This window comes from Thunnus maccoyii, chromosome 19 (assembly GCF_910596095.1).
Source record: "Thunnus maccoyii chromosome 19, fThuMac1.1, whole genome shotgun sequence".
Lineage (NCBI taxonomy): Eukaryota > Metazoa > Chordata > Actinopteri > Scombriformes > Scombridae > Thunnus > Thunnus maccoyii.
In genome coordinates, this window is record NC_056551.1 from 1356273 (window position 1) to 1373107 (window position 16835).

The window sequence follows — 16835 nt, forward strand, 5'->3', positions numbered from 1 at the left end:
CTGTTAATGTTATTGTTATGATTGTTGTTATTCTGTCCACCCCCCTCTTTCTTTCTCTCTCTCAACCCAACCGGCCCACCGAGAGCCGGGTTATGCTTGAGGTTTCTACCCGTTAAAGGGGAGTTTTTCCTTACCGCTGTCGCCAAGTGCTGCTCATGGGGGAATTGTTGACTCTCTGTAAATTAAAGAGCACGGTCTAGACCTGCTCTATGTGAAAAGTGCCCTGAGATGACTTTTGTTGTGATTTGGCGCTATATAAATAAAAATTGATTGATTGATTGATTGACCTCCAGCAGCTACAACAGTAACATGCTGCTCTAACACTGATGCTTCACTATTAATAATCTAATGATGTCATATATAATAATATATCAGTCAGAGGGACCAAACCACTACTTTTACTGCAATACTTTAACTACATCAAGCTCATAATACTTATGTACTTTTACTGCAATACTTTAACTACATCAAGCTCATAATACTTATGTACTTTTACTGCAATACTTTAACTACATCAAGCTCATAATACTTATGTACTTTTACTGCAATACTTTAACTACATCAAGCTCATAATACTTATGTACTTTTACTGCAATACTTTAACTACATCAAGCTCATAATACTTATGTACTTTTACTGCAATACTTTAACTACATCAAGCTCATAATACTTATGTACTTTTACTGCAATACTTTAACTACATCAAGCTCATAATACTTATGTACTTTTACTGCAATACTTTAACTACATCAAGCTCATAATACTTATGTACTTTTACTGCAATACTTTAACTACATCAAGCTCATAATACTTATGTACTTTTACTGCAGTAGGATTTCTCATGCAGGACTTTTACTTGTAATGGAGTATTTTCACATTGCTGCATTGGTACTTTTACTTAAGTAAAGGATCTGAATACTTTTTCCAACACTTGAGACCCCTTCTCCTCACATGCAATCTGTATCTGGATATTTTATCTGCAGAGGGAAAACCACACGTTTACTGCAGATGTAGATGCACATAAAATAGCTTCTTGAGGTGGTACAATATGCAAAGTGAGGGTCAAATAAGAGCAGCCCAAGTAGCACCAGTGCTAGCAAGCTCCTCCACTGACACTGATTAGCTTCTGACAGTAGCCTGGTTAGCAAGGCTACTGAAGAGTAACCTACAGATGCCTTCATCTGTCTCCGTCTGTCATATGGCTCTTACCTTGCACCATAACCTTGAGAGTATCCCACAGTACCTTTGATCTGAGACTTGGTTGTTGTCCACTAGTCCCGCCTGCCTAATCTGCATTCTGAGATCAGGTTTAAAATATAAGAATGTTTACTAATACTAGATGTACGTGTAAAAGCCCATTATGCAGATAACATATGCAGATACAGACAGTCCTTCAGACGTTTTGACATGTGACAGTACAGGTATAAATGATAAAATGAATGATGGCTGAATTCCATTTAGCTGCTTTAGTTTCAGGGTCCTGGTATTGATGTGGCTCATTGTCACACTATCATGTATCCTGCAGGCAAAATGTCTGCTGTGAAACGGTCTGTTGCAGGTTAATAACAGATGGAGATCATGACTAACAAGACTGTTATAGCAGTTGTACTCGTGTGTAATTATTGATCCTATTTTTCATGACAAAAAAAACAAAACAAAAGCAAAAAAACAAAAAACATTTCCTTTTAACTGACCACACAGTTTTCTCATTATAAGCTTCTACATAATGGTCAGGACACTTTTATTATACATATTTATGGACAAGAGCAAACTACTTTTATTTTTACCCTTTAAGATTTTTTAATTTATTTATTTTTTTACTATTGGCTAAATTAATAGTTAATAAATTATCTACTAAAATTTAATGAACCATTTATAAGCCATTAATGATGAGATAAATTCCTTTGACTGATTGGACAGAAGTCCATTTACTTTCTTGAACTGGCTAAAGAAGACCTGGACATGTATTTATAACCGCAGATAAGAACACCATCCAAAAGTAGCCAAAAATGATTTTATTAGTGGTTTATTACTGATCTATAAAGCATTAGTAAATGATCCTTTAACATTTCATGGTTTATACACATTTGCAGATGGATTTCCAGGATTTCAACAAACCAACTTTCATGAGCAAACATTCTATGATTTCTGTGTAAACATGAACGTATAGGTGTCAAAATGAACCACAATTTTTCCAAAACACATTTGTATACAGTAAAGCTGGGTGATAATTCAATATTATATTATATCATCTTTCAGTGGAATTGTGATGACATCACCATATCACATGAATATTTAATAAACTTGCTACCCATATTAATTATTCAAAGCAAAGTATCATTAAAAAGTAAATTAAAAATGACTTACACATTTAAGTGCATTGAAAATTTTGTGGTTTTTTTTTAATGTTAAACATTTTGATGATTGATTGATCGATTGATATATTAATAATGTGATATTGATATGAAACTATATCACCCTGTCAAATGAATGACTGGGATTACAGGCTGCTATCTGACTGTTACACACGTCTTGTCAATTGAACCAAATATATAAAACTTTTTTTCATCATTTTTTTCCAAAACCTTTAGTGATTGTGAACCATAAAGCTATGATGCATATTTATAGAGCTTATAAACAAATTATGAAGGATAATTGAATAAAAAGTGGTAGCAAGCAGTGTGTAACACCTTTTATGCATAATATTAATATAAAACGACATTTTTTTTTTTTTTGCTTTTTGAAGGTTTGCTGTTCAGTTATTTACAGTAAGGGCTGCATCTAACAATTATTATCTCTATTAATCATTTGATTGTTTGAAAAAATGCTTGTGAAAAATGTCAACCACAGTTTCCCAGAGCTCAAGCTGACATTTCCAAACAGATAACCCACAGCAAATACTCACATTTGAAAAGTTGGAAACACTGAAATTTTGCCGTTTTTCCTTTAACAATGACTTTATGATTAATCGATTATTAGATCTATTGCTGATTAATTCTCTGTTTATTAATTAACTAATTGTTTCAGCTTTGAAATGGGCTAAAACATGCCCTGACTCATGATGGTGGCGCTCAGCTAAAGGTCATGGAGGGTCATTAAGACCACTAGTGTTCTTCCTGTTGGGAGCGTGAATTTGCACATTTCCTTTATGGAGATATATTAGTCACTGGCTAACAGATGGAGGACGAGGCAATCACAGAGAGCTGCTCCTGTCACTGACACTGCTGCAGGCGCACTGGAGAGAGAGAGAGAGAGAGAGAGAGAGAGAGAGAGAGAGAGAGAGAGAGAGAGAGAGAGAGAGAGAGAGAGAGAGAGAGAGAGAGAGAGGGTTGTGGTTGCGGGCAGATAGATGTGGATGGTGCAGCGGGGTGGCGCAGCAATCCCCCAACGTTGTAACGTTAGGGAGGAGGAGAGAAAACACCCGGTAGTCTGACCAATAAGGCGGATATTGCAGTTTTACCTTTTGCACATGTCCGATGTCGTCATTGGGAAACCACTATCGCACTGCCTCGCATCGCATCCTGACAAAAAAATGGTGGGAGTCCGGACTGATGCGGTAAGACATGGAGCTTTTGATTTGCAGAGCCGTGTTATCGTGCTCTCTGCACGGCTAGTGTGCAGGGAGACACCGATCAGATGATGCATTTTTACCTCCACTAACTGGAACACATCGTGGTGATTTGTCTCCCCCATATTCATTTCTGCTTAGTTTGACATCACTGCGACGGTCCCACAGACTGAGCACGATATGGATCGTGCATCCTATTTTCGGATCTGTGCACTTATCATAATCATGTTGCATTGAAGCGCTCGGAGCTCGCAGAGCGTGTCGTTCTGCTGCTGTATGCTCTGTGCACGGAGGGACGCAGTGGGTAATTCGTCCTGCTCATTACTGCCCAGTGCAGTCATTTTCCTTCTGGCTGGTGTTGGACTAATGTGTTCCCATCCTCAAACACTGACATCATCCTCATCAGGATTCTGGCTCCAGGCAGCAGCTCTTCATGCAGCAGCAGCAGCAGCAGCAGCAGCTACATTACGCAGTGTTTGCTAGCTCAGCGCGTCAATGCGACGTTTGTTCGGACTTGATGCATTGCTCTGCGACCCAAGTTCATTTCATTTCAAATGAGACAGGCCCTCAGCACTGCACTGTTGCAGTGTTAGAGAGGTTGCATGGGTTGCTCTGATTTTATCACGAGGAGACCGGCAGTACCGCGGGGCCACTGTGTGTGTGTGTGTGCAGATAGATATAGACAGATAATCCAGCCACAGCAGCCAACTTTACTTCTTTTTCTGCAACAAAAATGCAAACCCTTGTCAGTTTTCACTGTAATTTTTTGGAAGATCTTTAATACTTTCATCTTAAATCTATCCACTCACTGGAGTGATGATTATTGTCATTATCAATTAAACTGGTATTGATAATTTACCAATAATTGTATCAATTATTTAGTCATACAGTGTCAAAAACGACTGAGAAATGCCCATCACATAACAGCCCCAAGTGGCATCATCAAATACATATTTATAGTGTTCAATTTACTGAAATAAAATATAGAAATATAGCAAATCCTCACATAGGATAGGTTGGAACCACGCTGGTCTTTGTAAATCATCTCATCACATCAGCAATATCTTTGTATTGTGCATTCAATAAAGTCAGATTTGAGGCGAATAGAAGCTTCTGTCAGCCTGCAGTACCAGGCTATGGGTATGTCTTTGAAGACAGAGTGATGGAGTGAGGAAACGGCAGCTGTGGCCAAACCCAAGCCTACAAACATGTCAGCTAGATTAGTCTTTTCAGGGGATTCATTTTTTTTAAAAATTGGAACATATATTGGAACCTGTCCTGTTTTCTGCAGTTTATTTTCTTAAATATGTTTCAAACTAAGACTGTCAGCCAAGCTGGCAGCTCTGGGCTTTGAGCTAAGTGATAATGCAGTATTCATATGATTTGGGAATTACAGTAATTACCAGTGTTTGGTTTGTAAATACTGTTCATGTCAACATGAAAACTGAAACTTGTATTTTTTTTTATAGCTGCAAACAGGAGTCTTTTCCATCTCTCTCATCCACCCCATCATGCATGCTAACATGCTCACAATGACTGATTTTTTTGACAGTTTTTTTTGCTTTTTTTGCTTTTATTTTATTGCAAGTCATAGAGTAGTGAAAGGAAATGAGGGGGGGCAGAGTTGACGCTGTGACTACTCACACTGACAGTGTTAACATGCTTTTGTTTAGCAGGTGCAATATGAACTGTCTTCAAGGCAATCCATGGTGTCCAGTGGTTGACCGACTGGCTGATCAGTCAACTCCCACTCATAGATCAGTATATATTTCATCATTGGTTTTTTTGAAGTTCAAGTTCACCACAATTTCTGATATATCCCAGCTGACACACACTTAGGTGTCTTAAAGCCAGGATAAGGTCTTAGCAGTTTCCTGCAGCTTAAATGCACATTAACAGGATACTGCAGAACTTATTACACTGCGGTTGTACTTGAACCTGTATGAGCTATAAAAACTGGATGAAATCAGCAATTTAGTCCTATAACTTTTTTGGAGAGGAATGTCTGCAGTTGTTTGTAGCTGTGGAGAGGAGGAATTCATCTATCCATTATTTTCTTGATTAATTGATTAGTTGTTTGGTCTATAAAATGTCAGAAAATGGTAAAAATGTCGATTACTGTTTCCTAAAGCTCCAAGTGACATCCTCAAATGTCTTGATTTGTCCTGACCGACAGTCCACAACCCAAAGATAAGCTGCTGGAATCAGAGAATTTGGACTTTTTCTTCTTGAAATGACAATGACAATTAATTGATTATAAAAATTGATAGATTAATTTAATAGTTGGCGACTGATCATTGCAGTTCTAGAATGATCCTAGACATTGGTTGCTGGCAATTTGTACACTCTACTGGAGCAACTGTTGCCACAGAAAAAAATGAATAGTTGCTGTCTTTGTGTTTTGTTTTCTAGAGTATACAGCCAATGTATGCTGATGTTTCCATACTAATAATGTATGATGATGAGACATCCTGATATATTAAATAAAGGTCAAGTTGCCCGCTGTCCCTACAAATGATGTTCATATATTTCATATAGGATGATCCTGCAGGAGATAGTGGGCCTTTTATGTGGTGAAGTGCAGAGTCAGGGGTGGTAGATGGGTGTGTAGTGCATCTGACTTTTATGTTTGTGTCCTGTCACAATCCATCAGTTTGCTTTTAACCACAAGTAACCATAATCTTCCTTCAATTCTAACCAAGTGTTTTAGTTGCTTAACAAAGTGTGTTTGAACAGATGTTGGTCATTGGGCATAATCCAGCATTTTGCAGAATTATAAAATGTTCTGCTTGGTGATAGGGTGACATTAATGGCAGAGTGCCACCTTTGCTGAGTTCATTATTCAAAGTAGAGATTGGGGTGGTGGACAGGCAGACAGTGCTTCTGACTTTCATGCCTTTCATGCAGGAGGTGGGAGTTTGCATCCTGTCATAATCAAACAATATGATTTTTTAAAAAACTATAACCTCAGTTTTTTCCTAACCTTAATCATCATTAACCATACCAAACCACACTTTAGTTGTACAAACAAATAATTTAATAAACTAACAATGAAAAATCAAAAACAGGAACAGGGACTTGCAGAATCATCCAGTATAAGAAATTCTGTTTTGACGATGAGGTTGGTGGAACATATCAGCAAGCTTAAAAATATCAATTTAAAGTGTGGAAAAATATGACTTCACTCACTTCACTACTGAATATCAATAAGGACAGCTGCAAATAGCGAGCTACACAGCAAAACATCAATATTGTCAGTGGCTGGCACAACACAATACACAGTGAAATTCATTCATATGTGGACACATACATGACTTGAAACACACTGGAACTGCCACAGCAAGATAAAGATCTCATAATTATTATGAATGATCTCATGAATCATAATTACCAGATACAGAAGTCCAAATTACAAAAAATGTTTCCAATTATATTTTCTTTAGTGAATATGATGCACATTCATAACTAACAGAGCTTCAAATAGAGCTGATAGCTGAGTCTCATCCACTGGCTACATCTGTTACACACACGGTGCTATACATGATTGATGTGTGGAATCTTATCTGCAGCAGAGATTGCTTTAGCACATCCATCCATCTCACAATACTCTCCTCGAATCACATGCATGCAATTGCCCACTGAAACTTGCATGCACGTAGCTGGCCAATCAGGACGTGCCTACCAATTACATGTGTCTCACACAGTACATAAAGCGGTGCTTCGCTGTTGCTCTCATCCTTCTCACTTCAGCAACGGTGAATCTGCTCACTGATCTTACTTCTCCATGGATGGAGTTGCCGCTCCAGCAAGCTTGTTCCTGCCCGTCATGTCCTGGCTTCAACACCCCTGCTGACAGACACCTCTTCTGCTTCCCTTCGGTCGGGACCACACAGAGAGCGGCATGATGCAGCCACCACCCTGCATTTACTCCCGAGGACTTCCTCCATTTCAGCGCCGGCAATGGTGTGGCCATTTTTGGCTGTGTGATGTCTTGAGTGACCTGGAGCTCAAGATAGATCTCGCTGGAATATTTAGAGAAAATTTTCCGGCTGAGCACGCAGCTGGCTGTGGCAGCTAACATCCTGGTAGTGTTTGGTGTTGCTACGGCTAATATGCCACCAGACGCCCCCCCTTCCACAGAGGAATGGGTTGAATTTCTGGGCCACACCATCGACCAGATTAGTAACCTGATTCAGGAATTTGCTACTGCTGTGGGGCATGTGATGTCGCTTGTCACAGTGGACTCACATCACGTGTGGCTGGAACTCACCGCCTAACAGAGAAAAGACAGACCTCATGGGAGCTCCCATATCTCCTGGCGGCCTTTTCGGGTTCATTTCCTCTGTCACCTAGCGCTTTAAGAGGCCAAAAAGGTGACGAGGTGCATTGCCACAACACCACAGCAAGGAGGAGAGCACGCAGACAGGGCAGAGCACCGTCAGCCCCCACCGCGTCAGCTACCTAGACCACCTGAAAGTAGACGCAGAAGCCCTGCACTCGGGTAGAGTCTGCAGTGTTAAAATGACTGTTAGAGGAGAGAACATCACATCGGCACGGGCAACAGCCATCCCCCTGGATGTGCTATTCATGTGCTCTGCTGTGTTGAAAATGTTTTAATAAAACAAATTACATTTTCCACCAAAGAGCAAAATCCTCCACCCTCCTCTCATCCGCCTCTCTGGCCTTCCATAATGCTGTGATGATAGCAGCCCAGCCGGCTTCATCCAGCTGGTCACAGAGGCTGTGTAATGCAGAAAGCACTTGCTCAGCTGGCACCCCTGCCTCTCTTCCCACAGTTAAGGAAGCAGATGGCAGGCAGCCTCATTCAGCTACATGTTATATGCTAGCCGGAAAAAGTTCAGCGCTGAACCCATTCATGAGTGCTATGTTAAGCGCAATGTTGTGAGAAAGAAACACATCCCACCCGACATAGCGTCACAGAAAAGCAGATCTGTTTCTTGCTGTGCTCGCTGTTGCCGTTATCTATCGGATGAGTTAGCACAGCTTGTCTCTCCAGCTAACGGTGATGTAGCTAGTGGCGTTATCTCTTCTCTGAGGAATAACGTTTTGCGCCCACAGATTGGCCGGGGAGAGGACACTACATATCTGCTTAGTGTCAACACTGTCTCCTGCTGTTCTTGCTGCTGTCCTTCCCGGGAACGGCATACACAGCCTATCTCGTGGGTAAATGATAACGCAGCCAGCGGCATTATCTCCTCCTTAAGGAGTAATGCCCCAGGCCTGCACACAAACCAAGGAGAGACACAACATCAAATGCTGTGATGAGGCAGCAGACGGTGATGTGTTCACAACGACATTGTTGGCTCTTCCGTTTATGGAAGGTTTGGTGGCAGGGAGGGCCGGATTGGGGTACCACTGCTTCCTGGCTGCCGCCCCCCAGCTGGCTGCCCACCCTCTGACACAGTTTTATGAGGAATGGCATCACAGTTGCGCGTTAATGGAATAGGTGGACGAGACACTGAGACTGGGTTATTCACTCCAGAACTGCAGTGTTCCTCTTCTGTTCTTGGGCATCAAGGAGATCTCCGCATCCTAAACCAGTGCATTGCCCAACAGATGTTCCTCATGCTAACCATCAGGAGATTGCTGGAACTGGTTCAACAAGGCAACTGGTTCACCACCATCAACCTGAAAGATGCATATTTTCACATCCACGTGGTGCCGAAGCGCAGGAAATTATTGCATTTTGCCTTTCAGGGGATCGCCTATAAGTACACTAGGCAGCTGTTTGGCTACTCCTTGGCTCCCTGCACATCCAGCAAGTATGTGAATGCGGTGCTGCAATCGCTGCATGACCAGAGCACGAGGGTGTTCCTCTACTTAGATGACCTCATTGTCATGGCCAGTTCCAAGGAATGGGCCATTTTCCAAACAACCAAGTTGGGGCTGCACCTAACCTGGTTAGGTTTTGCCATCACCTTAAAGAAGAGTGCTCCCCATCCATGCCTACAGGCAGAGTATCTGAGAGTTGTGCTCGACTCGGTCAGTCTGATTGGCTGGATGCATACATGCAAATTTCAGTGGCCGATAGCGTGCATGTGATTGGAGGAGAGTGTTACTCATAGAGTCCAGTAGAGGGCTTCACTTGTCCTTATATAACTAGGGTTACAACATTGTTACCTTCGTTATTGGACATTTTTACAGGATTTCACAACCTCTCTCCTCTTGTTCAGGGAGAACCATGCAACAGCATGACGAGAGATTTAACAAACTCCTTCAGCGATTACAAGAGAGGCAGCCAACACTCAGCACTCTGTGTAAGATTGCATTGGAGCAGCAAAATCAAAGACTGATGCAGTAGGGAGCACACGCCATCCAAGAAATGCCGCTGAAGCATGAAGTTTCTTGGGGCTAGTGAACAACAGTGACAGATTTATCCCCAATGTAGCCACTGCATCAGGAGATTCATGAGGCAGTCCTGCAAATGGATGCAAGAAACAGAGCAGGGAACAGCATTTATAGAGCTGAAGAGACAGCAGCTCACATGTAATGACATACTTCAGTCAAGAGGCTGAGGCACGTGATAGTAGAGACTAGTCCAGTGGAATTAGTAGATATCATGAGCCAAAAGCAAAGAGATGGAGCACACACACCTGTGCATGATGCTAGACAAGCTGTGTGTGATGTACAGTGCTGCTATGCTTAGAGGGAAACAACCAGCCAGGATTGACAAGTGGATACCGAGATTACAAATGTTTAAACATGACAAGAAAGCATTTGTTTTCCACGCCTCTACTACTTCTAATGGTAACCTGCCATGTACGTAGATATTTTTAGTTTTATTTGTTAAGGTCACTGAGATTTCTGCCTCCACCTGAATACAATGGAGGTGGATTAAATTTAGTTTGTGCTGCTCACAGCACTGAAAGATAATGTTCAAAAATGTCAGTAACGTCTCTTTTAAGAAACCCCAGTGCCAGACCCTGCTGTGAGCTGTTCTCACTGGAACTATGTTCTACTGAAGAAGTAGTCCCCATATAAACTGTTAACAATGTGTTCTGTGGATTGTCCGTGGACACAAGGACACTGTTTCTGGAAAGAAATATTTCTGTTGAATTTTGCGACTGCAATTTTTAAATAGTATAAGTAAATGGTACCACAGATGACTGTAGTAAACCAGAGATAAAGTGTCAGTGATATTCCTTACTTTTTGCTATTCACCACCATTTTTGATCTTGTCAGTTGTTAGGCCAGAACCAAAAACAAATTTGGGCAATAATATATTGCAAGATTGGCCCACAGCCCACATTTTTCCTGGAGCCCCATAGCAGATTAACGGGCCCTGATGTAAAGCTGAGGTGGAGATGAGCGGAGACAAACGAGGTGCAACTGTTAAAGCTGGAAGGAGCTGTCAGTCATAGCCTTAATATCCTCTTAGTGGAATGACAATAGTCAAGACAGTCACCATTAGAATTAGAAGAAACCTCACTTCAATTTAGAACAGCTGCTGGCATTTACAGGAACTGAATCTTGAGGTATGTCCACAACTGCCTCAGCACAGGGCAGCACACACACTCATACCTGTGTGAATATTGTGCCATAGATCAACATTTTGATTAGTTGATGAATAACCAAACCAACCCTTTGTGTTGGGCTGTAATTACCTTTCTTTCTTCCAGAACTGTGATGTGTTGTGAAGAGATGCAGTATACCCTCCCCTACCAAACTAATTTTTTAAATTCTAGACAAGGCCTTGCTAAGGTATCATTATCTAGTAAAGATGTTAGGTTAGATAGATAAGTGTTGGTCAGTGGTCTGTTGCTTTCAGAATGGGTAAGAAGGCCAGTGTATGCTCCACAGGCCCAATGTTAAAGGGACCTAAATAACACAATTTCATATCCTCTCAGGCTGTAAAGTTCCAGTTATGTCACCCTTAACTAACAGCTTCTTTATTTGCAGTGCCGTGGGTCACAGAACACTAACAAAGCATAGCTTGCCGACTGAATTATAATGGAGCTTGCTACCCATTCTTAGCATGTTGCTAAATATCACAGCCTTTTATCTCCCATATGAGCAGGAGAGGGGGAGAATGACATTTAACCTAATTTTTGCTTAGAGAAACATAGTGGAAGATGTGACTTTTGTGACCTTACTGTATAGTGTTGTCTGGCATACATTGTATTGATACACCTCTCTGCAAGCATTACCACTGAAAGCAGTACATCTTCTTGATAAACTTTAATGCTGTCAGTTCTATGGAATCTAAAGTCATACATCTACTTAGACTTATTTTATGCAATATGCATTAAAGCAAATGATATAACAGAAAGAGCTCAGTACGTGTGTATGGGCTGGCAGAGAAAACAATGATAATGAGACTGGACAGATGAGGTTACTGAAAAATAATTATCTGTGTGGGTTGTTCCCATTATCAGCCACTGATACCTTATACCTGCACCTCTTCACAGTATTACAGAGCTTTATTTGAGATCTATATACAGTTCCCCACTGAGATCCATTATCCACTTATGATATTTCTCATCCACATTATATGTATGCCGTGTGACTTAATTCAACTGTATCTTAGTTTAAATTCATTGTATCATAACATATGTACATTCTGTAGTAGCTACTCAACAATGAGTTTAGGATATTTATCTCATATGAGACGAATACTTCATGAATATAGTGTAACATTGTAGGGACTGTGCATCCTGTCCAGAGGCTCAGATAACAATAGAGAGTAGGTGGTATATTCATTACACACCCACATCAGGATCACCACACCCTGCTTGGTGATGTGGATTAACTCTTCTGTGAAAATACACACTGACATTGACTGTTGCCACCAGTTTATCAGAGTGAAACTACAGGCCCACGTGTGTTATTTACACACTACCACTAAGTATGCTAGGATTTCAAAAATGTATGTAAATACAAAAACTGGACTTGACCAGTAACATTTGACCAGCAGCTCTTGTGTGGTAAAATAGATGCAAGTATTCATTTAAATTCCTCTCATGGTTCCAGTGATCCAGTCAGTAGGACCACAGAGAGGTCAAAGCAGATGTACAGCTGATGCACAGCAGTTTTGAAATCATCAGTGGACAAGCAGAGGACATGTTGAGGTCACACATGCTTTGAAATGAAAACTGTGTGCCCGGATAAGTAGAGAGGGATTCTTTGTGTGCTTATTAATCTATGCTGTGCTTGGTCATGCAGTTTAATGTTCTCACGTTTAGTAGATTGAGCTCTCTGGTTAATCTCTCTGAAACAGCCTAGTGAATCATTTTGCCTGTTTTGAGCTGATACTTCTGTGAAGCGATATTTGAACAGAATAATACTGGTCTGGACAGTGAATGAATGAAATAGCTGTCTTTCCTTACTGAAGATAGAACTGAGTTTATTTTCTATGACAGAAATACAGTTTTTATTCACTATTTATGTCGAGCTGCTTCCAATTTACTGTTTTTTGATTGCTGGTAAGATACCTTCAATAAAACATAAATCAATCAGCATGAAACTCAACACTTCCTGATGGTTGATATTAAAAGACCTCAGTGTTTTTTACCAGGCTTTTTGTGCTGGCCACAACAGTAATTAACTACATAAATACTGGATTTAATTTAAAGTCCTCCTCCACTCAAAAGTATGTTTTTCCTCTTGTTCCTACAGTTGGATGTTTGAGCTTCATTGTTGAGAATGATGTATGTGCAGAGTATGTATGTGCTCATTGCAATCCAATTTTAACGGGCAAGCCTAAAAGCATGGTTTGTGACATCATAAATAGTTTGGAGCGAATCGTGGTTCAGTATTCAACTTACACAAGTGTGATGTGGAAACTTGAAGCCTCCAGTGCACCAGCACTGAAAATGGACTTTACAGTGAAATCGGAGACATCATATGTTGAGCAAGTTAAATTTCTGAAATAAAATATATTTGCATGTTCATAGCTTCTGGAGTTTTAATTGAAGGAGAAGGAGTAGATGCCATTTTAAGGATTTTAAAGTGGTAATTATACTTTTTTTCAGACACACATTGTTCCAAGCAGAGTATCTTTGTGTCTGAATACATGTGTGGAGGGAATCTTTAAGATTTTGTGACATTATTCAGAGATCAGTTTTATTTTATAGTTGTTTTATTTTTGTAAGTATTAAACATAAATGTTACCATTACAGGACACATAATACAAAGTTACACACAGTAGCACATCACACACACCCACACAGGCACCCACAGTGTCGACTAGAAATGACCAGTGTATGTTTGACAAATCAAAAGCAAAATTATTTCTGTACATGAGAATACCAATAAAATGTAGAGTCAGTGGTTACAGAGTTGAATAGCTTTTAGCAGACTTTTTGGCCTGACCGCAACAGCAGGGCCAGCCCTACACATGCGTTTGTCCGTGAAGGAATGAGTGACTGAGTGAGTGACTGAGTGATGAAGATACACCATTGGTGGGCCAGCCAGGTGTTGGAGTTTCCCCATTGGCCGTTGCTCTTTCAAAATGAATCGGCATGAATAGTTTTCTATTATGTCATCAGGGGGCGTTTACAGTGATTCCACTCATAGCCCTATTTGCCCATGATTGGCACGGGACTAGTATTAGTATTATTTTTTATGGCACACAGTGCATTTTTTAATTAATAGTGTAACAATAATAGTCAACAATTATGTGAAAATGCATGGTTTTTAGTCAAAGAACATCACATTTTCTTGGGGGAGGACCCCCAAAACCTCTGTGGGCTCTTGAACTGGGTTATTTTATTTGATGCTCTCTGCCAGACCACTGCAGGTCCAATTATTTAATCAACTGCATAGCGTCATAAATAAACAATCATATCAAGCAAAATGGGGCAGAACAAGAAAAAATGTCATCAGTATTCTATTAAACACCTTAGCTATGGATACATATCCTGCTTCTTTTCCAGTAGCCTCAGACTTTTTCCATGGTAGGCTGCTCTTGTTTTCTGTTGGAACAATTAATAAAAATGCTTCTTGTTTGGCACCGACACCAAATTACCACCTTCTGATTGGCTGCGTTTGTGATCAGTAACAAGACTTAATTAATTAATTAATCTGTAGCTCCTGTTTGAGGTGGTCACACAGAGCAAGCAATACACCTTGGTGGGTGGACCACAGGTGTTGCGTTGGGGTCAAAATGGATTGTACACTCACCAGGAAACAGTCCTATTCATATGAAAAGATCTGCAAACTCATCCATGATTTGTGCTGCAGAAGTGCTGGAAATGGACAGTATGAACTTAATGAGTCCAAAGTCTAGGCATGCTTTTAATCCAAGCACTGGGGGTGCATGTGTGTCAATGACGTGGATCTTCAGCATTAACTGAGAGGGTTGAAGGCTGTAGTACGTACTGTGTTCCCAATCTTCTGAATACACTTGTGAGAGTGACGTTAGGCGAGGACCCAATGTCTAACTTAAAGCTAACTGTTGTTCTGTTTGGACCAATTTGCACATCTGCAAAGGCCTGCTCTGTATCATTAATGTCATTTCCTTGTGTCAGTTCATCAATTAATGAACCTTCGTTGTCTGCGTTTTTGTTCGACTCATTTTCATCTGTGTGCACTCTTTCTCCTTGCCTGGAATGACACACCAAGATAAAGAGCGATGGCACTGGACTAATGACGACAAGCAGTTGTGCATTGTGTGCTAGTCTGTTGGTTTTTAACCCATTTTAACATCACGACTAACTTATTTTTTTAACCTGACTGTATGAGATTGAAGTAACAATGACTCATCTCAGGCTGACGGGCATTGTCCTTGTTCTGATGCTCTTTTATCACTTTTTGAGAGGACTTTGTGAGTATCATGAGTCTCTTCAGTATAGCGGGGAAGTTCCTTCTACTACTTCAGAACTCAGGCACAGAGGTTGTGGATCCAACATCAGGTTTCCCTATGGAGATCACTCAGCACAGTTCTTCTGTGGGGAACGGGAGCTGAATGGGGAAACGGGAATGAGGAAAAGGGGCAGATGTGACGGAATGCGCCAGAGGCCTAAAAGACAAGGACATTGGCAGATTCCCCTTCCCTCAATAATCCTTGCCAATGTACAAGTCCTCCATAGCAAGGTTGATGAACTACAGCTGAATGTAAAGTTCTGATTGGAATATAGGAATGCCAGACATATTTCCTTGACTGAGTCATGGCTCAAGGAGCAGGACCTACAAACTGATCTGGAAATCAATGGCTTTGAGGTACCACTGTGACTTGATAAAGATTCTGCAGTGACCGGGAAATCACTCAGAGGAGGATTGTGTTTATATGTCAACAAAAACTGGTACAACATAGTTGTTGTCAGAGAAACATTGAGCGCTCCGGACATGGAACTTTTGACTGTTTGTCAATGACCATTTTATTTACTGAGGGAATTTCTACAGATATTTGTTACACTTGTGTATATCCACCCGAAGGCTAATGTCGACACCGCAACATGGCTATTGCAAAAACAGTACAGAGGCTACCGAGTATCACAATTTTCTTCAATTTCTTGCTTATCTTTCTTGATTTTAACTGTATCCAACCTCACATTTTAGCAGATGGATTTACCAGCATCTACAATATTGACCCTGGGTTAATATGTTAGCTGGTTGACTTTTTAACTGACAGGTCTCAAAAGGTGAAAGTCAATGGCGTTTTGTCTGATGCCCTTTTATCTTCCACCAGTTCCCCCCCGGGGTGTGTCCTCTCACCACTTTTATTTGTTTTGTATACAAATGAGTGTCAGTGTCATTATGAGGGTAGACATATCATTAAGTTTGCAGATGACTCCATCATTGTGTCCATGATCAGTAATGATGAAACTAACCATGGTCCAGTGGTGGATGAATTTAGTGACTGGTACAAACACTCCTTCTTTGACATAAATGTGTCTAAAACAAAGAAAATGATAATTGACTTTAGGAAGAAGCCTCCCCCTATTCTTCCTCCTGTTATTTATGGTCAAGCTGTTTAATCAATCAATCTCAATCAATCTTTTATTTATATAGCGCCATATCACAACAGAAGTCATCTCAAGGCACTTTTCACATAGAGCAGGTCAAGACCGTACTCTTTAATTTACAGAGACCCAACAATTCCCCGAGTTGTTTAAGTTGTTTAACAGTACAAGTATCTGGGGACAATAATTGATGATAAGTTAAACTTTGAACCAAATGCTGATGTTTGCAGAAAGGTCCATCAACGCACTACTTATCAGAAGCTCAGAAGTTTTAATGTGGACACCACCTTCATGAGAATGTTTCATTCTTGTTTCACTGAATCTGTTCTAACCTCTCTTATTTT

The 16835-nt window shown here is 40.6% G+C and overlaps 1 protein-coding gene across 1 annotated transcript in view; it reads left to right on the forward strand.

Moving 5' to 3' along the window:
- The first annotated feature begins 3474 nt into the window (after window positions 1–3474).
- ajm1 (apical junction component 1 homolog) overlaps window positions 3475–16835 on the forward strand; it is a 29809-nt gene continuing 16448 nt past the window's right edge. The window contains exon 1 of the mRNA XM_042394224.1: window positions 3475–3556. The gene's annotated coding sequence lies outside the window, so the exon portion shown is untranslated. The remainder of the gene's footprint in view (window positions 3557–16835) is intronic.